The following is an 8398-nucleotide window of genomic DNA, read 5'->3' as shown; positions in this document are numbered from 1 at the left end:
AAAAGATCCCTTTCTTTGTGGTCAAACTGTCCATTTGCCTTCCTACCACCTCTCAAGTAGTGGGTGAAGACAGAAGAGTAACGTTTTGGGACTTGGTTGCCTCTGTCTTGTGGCCTCACAATCATATGGTGGCCTCGTGGGAAACCCATTCTTAGTCACTCTCTTTGATGCTCCAGCAGTTCACAAATCATAAGCCTTTTTCTTGGTTTTGGCTTTAAGGCAGCTTTGCTTAATATTCAACATATGAATCACGTGCTGAGTAACTGAACTGGTTGGGAAATCTCTGTCCTAATCCCTTGAGGTTCCCCTCTTTCATGAAAGCACTATTTTCAGAAGAAAGTCACTTTTAAGTTCCCATAGCACATAGTGTTTTTATTAAATTATTTAGTTTATTTACATCCTAAATGTTGCCTCTCTGTTCCCCCCTTACAGTGTTCTTCCCCCCGCACCCTTCACCTCTGAGAAGGTGGCTCTCCTGGCTATCCCCCAACCCTGGAGCATCAAGTCTCTACAGGATTAGGTGTATCATTTCCCATTGAGTCCAGACAGGGGAGCCCTCTGTTACATAAATGCTGGGGGCCTCCACCAGCCAGTGTATACTCTTTGGTTTATGGCTGGGTCTCTGGGAGCTCACAGGGGTCCAGGTGAGTTGATACTGTTGGTCTTCCTATGGGGTTGCCATCCTCTTCAGTCCCTTCAATCCTTCCCCTAACTCCTTCATAGGGATCCCCAATATCCATCCAATGCTTGGCTGTGAGCATCTGCATCTGCCTCAGTCAGCTGCTGATAGAGCCTCTCAGAGGCATGCTAGCTAGGCTCCTGTCTGCAAGCACAACATAGCTTCAGTAATAGTGTCAGGAATTGAGCACATCCTATTTAGGACAAGTTCAAAGACATTCTTTCCTCAACACCCTCTCTTAATGATGAAAAAGGAAACAATTATATTGAAATGGATGATAAGTGGATGGATGGAAAGAAAGTATATATCTATATGGATGGGTGGGTAGGTGGTAAATAAATGGGTGAATACATCAATGAACTGATAGATAAATGCATTATGGGCAGGGAGAAGACAAATGTTATGTGAAGAGATGGATAGATAAATGGTTGGTACTTGGGAGGACTGAGATGGATGGAATCTAAACAAACGGTTGCTGGTGGATGGATGACTACATAGTTGAATTCTGGTCTCTTGGCATATATATATTCATCCAAAAAATCATAAATCATAATCCTTATGGGTCTTGTTCTAGTTAATTTACTAGTGCTGTGAAGAGGCACCACTACCAGAACAACTTATAAAAGAAAGACTTTATTGGGCACGTGCTTATAATTTCAGAGGGTTAGTCCATAATGACCATAGTAGGAAGCTTGGCAGCAGACAGGCAGGCAGACATGATGCTGGAACAGTACCTGGATTTATATGTTGTGACAGCAATCACTAGGCAGAGAGAGAAAGAGAGACAGAGACAGAGACAGAGACAGAGAGACAGAGACAGATGGAGAGGACTAGGATGGTGAGGGCTTTTGAAACTTCAAAGCCCACGCCCAGGGATTCACCTCCTCCAATGAGAGCACACTTCTGAGTCATTCCCGAGGGGTTCCACTAGCCAGAAACAAAACATTCAGCTAGCTCTATTAACCTATGAGAGCCATTCTCATTCAAACCACCTCGAGGAACCTCTTGTAGTAGTGTGTCTCAGAAGTTTAGAATTTAGAAAAGTGGCCTTTCAATAGCCAGCTATGTTCTCCTGCCAACATTCCAAAATCCATATTGAGTCAGTTCAATTCTCGAGACAAGAGCTAAACCATTTTTTTTTTTAGCTCTTATAAATATGGAACTATTAGAAAAAAATATAAATTATGGAAGGTCTTATGCAATATTTGTCTGCTTTGTTTAGAAAAATCTAAATTTTTTCCTTCGGAAATCTAGTTTTGGTTTTACAACCATGTTGAGTTTGAGGTGATATTTCCACAGAGCGTTGAGTTTTTTTCTTTATATTTTCCCTCTGTCATATCATAGGCATTTTGCTGGCTTTTCTGTCATATAAACATTGTCTGCTTAACAGCGCTTGTGACTGGCTTGTGATTGGTTTAGAGAGCATGGGCCTGCACTGAGCCAGCAGCAGCCAAGGTTGCAATGACATTTGTTCTTGCCGGCAGCAAGCCCAGCCAGCTGGCAGGGGCCCCTCTGCAATAAAATATTAATAATAATGAAAAAAACAGGCTTTTTATCATCTGAGGTATTTGTAGCAGATTCTCTGAGTAACTTTCTTCACTCCCTTATTCATTCATGTTGTGTGGAATATATTGGATTCCATCTTCTCACAGCCCTGTGGGGAGACATTGTGATGGCTTCCCTCCAGCGAGCCTTGGCAGTCTCCAGCTTTACACTGTTACTTGATTAAGGATTTGGCGTGGAAGCTAAGGTAAGTCTTTTTATGGCTTTATCCAAAATGGGATTCCTAATGAATGACATACTCCCTAAAGAATGTTTCCAGAGTGGCTGTCATAAAGAATTTTGGGGGGTAGAAATTTCACATTTTGCCTACTTACTTACTCTATTCCATAGGTTTACAGAATGCCCCAGGACTTCCTGAGACTTCAGCCTCTTAGATGGGAGAGTGCTGAGGAGCATAGAGGTTCTCTGACAAGCAAGGAGAAGTGTTGTGGTAGGTGAAGCATATAGTAATGGACTAGAGAATAAGAAATGGAAGGAACAGAGCTTCTATCATCTTCTATGCCTTTCTCCTCCTTCCTCATCCCACCCATATTTTAGCATCAGCTAAAACGAGGAGAAGGCTACAGGGAAACTGATGCGAACATATCTGGTATGTCTCTAAGAAAAACCAAAGACCCCCTAAGGGAAGTAGAGCGATTATAGTGATGAAAAACATACTGGAGTTGTCTGGCAGAGTATGGTCATTTTAAGGACTGCACCATTCCAAGCGGCTGTTGTCATTCAATGGATTGAGTCAGGTTCACTCCTTACAGAACTCTTCTCCAGGGGAGGAAACCAGCATAGCTTTCCTGGGGAGTCACTTCTGGCAGAGCCAGCAATACCAGCTTCCATTCTTGGCTTGAGACTCAAATCAACTGCTGTAATTTTCCTTCCAAATCTGCCTTCCTGTGCACATTGTCCGAAATATCTATCCAGGTCAACAAGATCCCAGCTCCCAGCAGTCAGGCATTAGTAATGCAGGGTGCCATCTTTAGGGTTGAGGATTAATTTCCCTTCTACAGATGAAGCTTTGGTGGGGACATCTGGGAAGAATTTGGCTAGAACAGCAGAGTGCTCACAGGCATTCCAGAGGAGCTACAAAGCCCGCAATACAAAACATTTCTGAGTGGATATATATTGGTCAGCATTAAGTTTCTACAATGAGATGCCCAGGGCTAATTAGCTTGTAAAAGGGAAAAGTTCACTTAGCTTACAGGTTTGGAGGTGCCAATAACATGAACCTGGAAATGGTCCTCTGGCTGCACTAACATGGTAGTGGAGGTCTACATATCTGGAAGAGCTATGTGATGGTTATTGTTGACTACAAACTCAACTGGATTGAAATATGCAAAATAGATTAGTAAGGCATACCTGTACCTGTGTTTACAAAGACGATCACACCACAAGGGCTCTGGCCTAATCAACTGCCAGGAAGTTAGAAACTCGGCTTCACCACAGTCTCTGCCAAGATGTGCTGCTCTACCATGACTTTGAAACAATGGAGCCAGTTGACCATGGTTTGAAACCTCTTTAATCATGAGCCTTCCTTAAGTCGTTTATATTAGGCATTTGCCACAGCCATGAAGGGCCCAGCAAATGTAGCCTTACATCATCCAGCAGAGGGCTAAGAAAAAAGGGAGAAAGGAAAGGAAGAACAGAGGAAGCTGGAAAGGACAAAGGAAGGGAAGGAGGGAGGAAGGGAGGAAGAGAGGAGAGAAGACAGAGAAAGAATGGGTAGAGAATGTGAGTAAGAGAGAGAGGGAGGGGGGAGAGGAGAGAGAGGAGAGAGGAGAGAATAGTGTCTTACAATACCTTTTAGTAGCCCACCCTACCTCCTATTACCTTTTATCATTGTGGTGACCATGACTAATTACAACAAACCATTGGGAGGGTCATCTGGACCACACCCAAACCACAGCAGTAGAGTTCTGCAAAGCCTGACAGCCCTTAAGCTCCCAGGCCAGCAAGGTCCTAAGCATTTTCATTGCACCTAAGCACATTCAGTGGAATGAGGCATCCCTCTCCTGGAACTCCAAGGTTTCCCAATGACCTTACTACCAATGACCCTGACACAGAAGGCATTGCCAGAGTGGCTGCTGGTGTCACTTTGCATCTAAAATGTGCACTGTTTAAAATAACATGATGATTTTTTTCTTTAATTTTTAATTCTTAAGCTCATTCTAAGACATCAATTAATGTGTCTGTGGCTCTATGGATATGTGCACATGAATGCAGGTGCTCAAGGAGGCCAGAGTCATTGGGACCCCAACCCCCAGCTGCGGGTTACAGGAGATTGTGGGCCTCCCAATGCTAGTTCTGGATTCAGAGACTTGGCATAAGCAGTATGTACTCTCAACCTGTGAACCATCTCTCTTGGGCCCCTGACAACTACTGAGCTAAGTTTTCTGCATATATTGTGGCTGTTAGCTTGGTGTTTTCATGGGACTCCTGACAGTGGGAGTGGAGGTGTCTCTGACTCCTTCACCTGCTCTTGGGACCTGTTCTTTCCCCCCTCTTGTATTTGGGTTTGTGCCCAGTCTTATTACATCGTCTTATGCTGGGTTCTGATGATATCCCTGGGAGACCTGATCTTTTCTGCAGAGGCAACTGGGAGGAGTAGAGGGAGAGAATTACTGTCAGGGTTTATTGTAGAAAGATAAATAAATAAATACATAAGTACATAAAACTGTAAAACCCAGTGTGAAGCTCCACGGTTTCAGAATGCCTATTCTAACTGTATACAAGTTCATTGAGAGACATAAATTGTGGGTGTGGCTAATTCTGGTATATGATTTTTTTTCCCAAATTTTTAATAATAAAGTTAATTCAAAAATTATGTGTATATATGTGTCTATCTATGTAGGTTTATACATGTGAGTATGGGTGCTCTTAGATGCCAGAAAAAATATGTTTGATCCTCTGGAGTTAGAGTTACAGATGGTTTTGAGCCACCTGGCATGGTGCTCTTAACCTCTGAGCCATCTCTCCAGCACTCTTAAAATGATTTCTTCTCTCTTATTCCATCTTCCTTTACTTCTACTTATGAATACACTGGCGGAGGGAAACTGAGGGATGGGAAACTCACTTCCCAGATGTATTTATAAAGCTCTTAAACAATGGAGTTTCCTATAGTTAGAAGCACACAAAGAGTACTTGTGGTGGTACAAAAAGGAACATCTGAGCAAAGTGGAGGAAGCGCAGCAAAGCAGTAAAGAGTGTGCCAGAACCCAGCCAGGCTAGGAAGCATGCTGGGCCCAATGTGCCAGAACCCAGCCAGGCTAGGAAGCACACTGGGCCCAATGAGCCAGAACCCAGCCAGGCTAGGAAGCACACTGGGCCCAACATGGCTTGTGCCTTTTATCCCTGATGTAGATGGTAATTGTGTCTCATCCAATTGGTGGGAGCTCAACTTCACCATCAGACACAATTGGCAGATTTAGGACAAGGGGATGGTCTGGGGATAGAAGTGTTTTCTGGCTAACTACCCTCCACAGGGGGTAAAAGAGAAAAACAAACACAGTGTCTAACGTGATAATTCAGAGTTCAAGTGACCATCTCTACACCTACACAACCCTCTTTTCAGAGTCACACTAGGACAATCGAGCTGAGACTCAGAGTCTGTCAATCCAGGCTGTGTGGTTAGCAGTTTTGTTTCTTACAGCAGGGTGTGTTGGCATCAGCCAGCGAGGTACATGGAAGAAGAAATGGCTTGCTACTAACAGGAAGGACTCCATGGCCACTTGCCCTGTGTCTGCCCGTATGTCCCCTCCGGCTTCCTGCTTCAACTTCCTCTGTGTTTTGATCCATACAGTTCCTAAAGTGTGGACTCACTCTGGCTCCTATCTCTCCATTCTTTTTTTTCCCTCGGTTCCACAAGTTCTGGTGTCCTTACCAGGCATGAGTGCTTCCCCATAGCCATGGCTGATGTTGGTGTTCCTGAGGATTCAGAACCAAATGAACCAGAGCGAGTCCAACAGAGAACCAAACATCAGAGGACCGTGAAGCTAGTCTAAAGATCAAGTTAAAAAAAAAAAACCCAGCTGTGATTTCTTATGCTGGTACTTTAGGGAGCATCTGACGGGAGTTAGGGCTGCCCAGCGCTCAGCTCCTACTAACTACATGGTGAATAGTGACCCACCATGCATGTCACTAAAATGTCTAGTGCTTAGGAGCTGGATACCTAGCATACTGGTCTCTAGTAACCAACCTTTGCCAGGCTTGCTTCCCACTTGGAAGCACAGGAAGGCTTAAGACTGGAAAATGTCAGGGGTGTTTGTGTGTGTGTGTGTGTGTGTGTGTGTGTGAGAGAGAGAGAGAGAGAGAGAGAGAGAGAGAGAGAGAGAGCGAGCGCATGGTTACTCGCATGTGAGAGACAGACAGACAGACAGAGACAGACACAGAGACAGAGACAGAGACAGAGACAGAGACAGAGACAGAGACAAAGAGAGAAAAAGCCCTGGGCTGTGCCTAGCTGCATTTTGGCCGGCTTATGGGCAAGAATGTGAAGGTAAGGCACCCCCCTTGTTGCTGTGGTCCCTGTCACTGTTGCCTATCCTTTTGTCCTCATGGTCACTGTCTCTCCTTTGGTAAGTGGAGCCACACAAAGGCCCTTAAAGGAGCTGGTCCCTCCCTTTCCTCACATAGATTGTCCAGGGATGAGCACTCAGGAATGCTGGGGGCAGGAATAGGACATGGCTTCCTTTGCCTATAGTTCTAATATTCCTCAGGCTCTTCTAAATCTCTCCCAGCTTTGGGTTGATATTACCAGCAACTATATCATGTCCAGCCAGGGAGAAGAGGGATCCAGGACAGGGAGAACTGGGCTTACAGTGTCAGACAGCTTTGATGAACAAGTCGGAGTCTGTGCGGTATTATACAAAGTCAGCTCAACTTAAATCACGTGGGTGGAGGGATGGAAGGCGGAGTGAATCAGGTGCTAAAAGGCTCAGAGTGTAAGACATGAGAACGTGGGTAAACTGGTGCGTCCTTCCTGGGACCACTGCCTTCTGCTTGAGACATCCCAAGTAGCTGCTAATCATGTAGCTAAAAATGTATGTGTAGACCTCACACCCCGGAGTATGGGATGAGGATCAGGGACTACCAGATGCTGTTTCATCTTGGGGCTTGCTGCTACCTACTGGGTTCTTTCAAATGCCCATCTTCCTTACTTAGCAAATTCTGTCGAAATCGCTCCTTTTCCATTTCGACGGACCCTTCCATGAGGAAAAGTCCGATGTATTGAAGACTTTTGGAAACTCTGGGCACGGGAAATGTAAAGGTTTAGATACACACACCAAACAGCAAATAAAACATTGTTATTTTTAAGCTGTGGGTAACGGATCCTGTGGTGGGGCAGGGAGGGGTTCTAGATGAAGGAGGAGGAGCCTGGGTTCACTCTCTCTCCTTTGTGGCCAGCTGGGAACATTTTGGTGGCAGCTCTGGACAGTCTCACCCCTTGGGGGCTGGGGCCATGTCCCCTTTGTTCCTCTATCTCCATCCCCAAACCCTGTTCTCTTTCACAGCACGATCCATTGAATGAGCCACTTTGCCAACCTGTTTAAGTGAACTGTAGATGTCAAAGGTCAAGGCACAGCCTAGCAAAGGGAAGGCTTCCACCAGAGTATGACTAGGGCAGGGAGACCGCTAAATGACTGGACGCGTTAGCAAGCAGCCTGTGTTCAAGGAGCTCTAAATCATTCTGTGCAAAGCCAGCCTCTTTTGGGCTATGAAGGCTATTGAGCCTGAAGGATTTTCTCAGGACCTTTCTACAATGTTCTCAACTCTCCAATTCAAGCTGACTTCGACTTATTGGCAACTTTTACTTTAGGCAAAGAAAAAAAAAAAAAAGAAAGTTAATTAGCTTTTAAACTTTGATGCCCATAACCATGGCTTCAGTTGGCCCACTGCCATGTCCTGTTGGCCCTGCTGAATTGGAGACTCCAAGAGTGGAAGAGGTCTAGACTTCATGTCAGTCAGCCAGTTCCTTTAGACTGAAAAATCACAGCCTGCCTCTAGGGACAAAGGATTTTGCCCCTGGGACTCCCCCACCCCTTGGGGCCGAGGGGTATCTCTGGATTTTGCCGCCTACTGCACCTTTCTTGGCTGCATCCCTTTCGTTCTGCCCATGTGATTATATGGTCACAGCGGTCCCTTTTGGGTGAGTCTTTTCCTGTAGTG

General features: G+C 45.1%; 1 protein-coding gene across 1 annotated transcript in view; it reads left to right on the top strand.

The window, feature by feature from the left end:
* Window positions 1-2139: 2139 nt before the first annotated feature.
* Spink13 (serine peptidase inhibitor Kazal type 13) overlaps window positions 2140-8398 on the top strand; it is a 130563-nt gene continuing 124304 nt past the window's right edge. Inside the window, exon 1 of the mRNA XM_031366323.1 lies at window positions 2140-2429. The gene's annotated coding sequence lies outside the window, so the exon portion shown is untranslated. The remainder of the gene's footprint in view (window positions 2430-8398) is intronic.

This window comes from Mastomys coucha, unplaced genomic scaffold (genome assembly GCF_008632895.1).
Source record: "Mastomys coucha isolate ucsf_1 unplaced genomic scaffold, UCSF_Mcou_1 pScaffold13, whole genome shotgun sequence".
Classification (NCBI taxonomy): domain Eukaryota; kingdom Metazoa; phylum Chordata; class Mammalia; order Rodentia; family Muridae; genus Mastomys; species Mastomys coucha.
The sequence above is the reverse complement of the archived record's forward strand: the minus strand, read 5'-3'. Positions and strand labels throughout refer to the sequence as shown.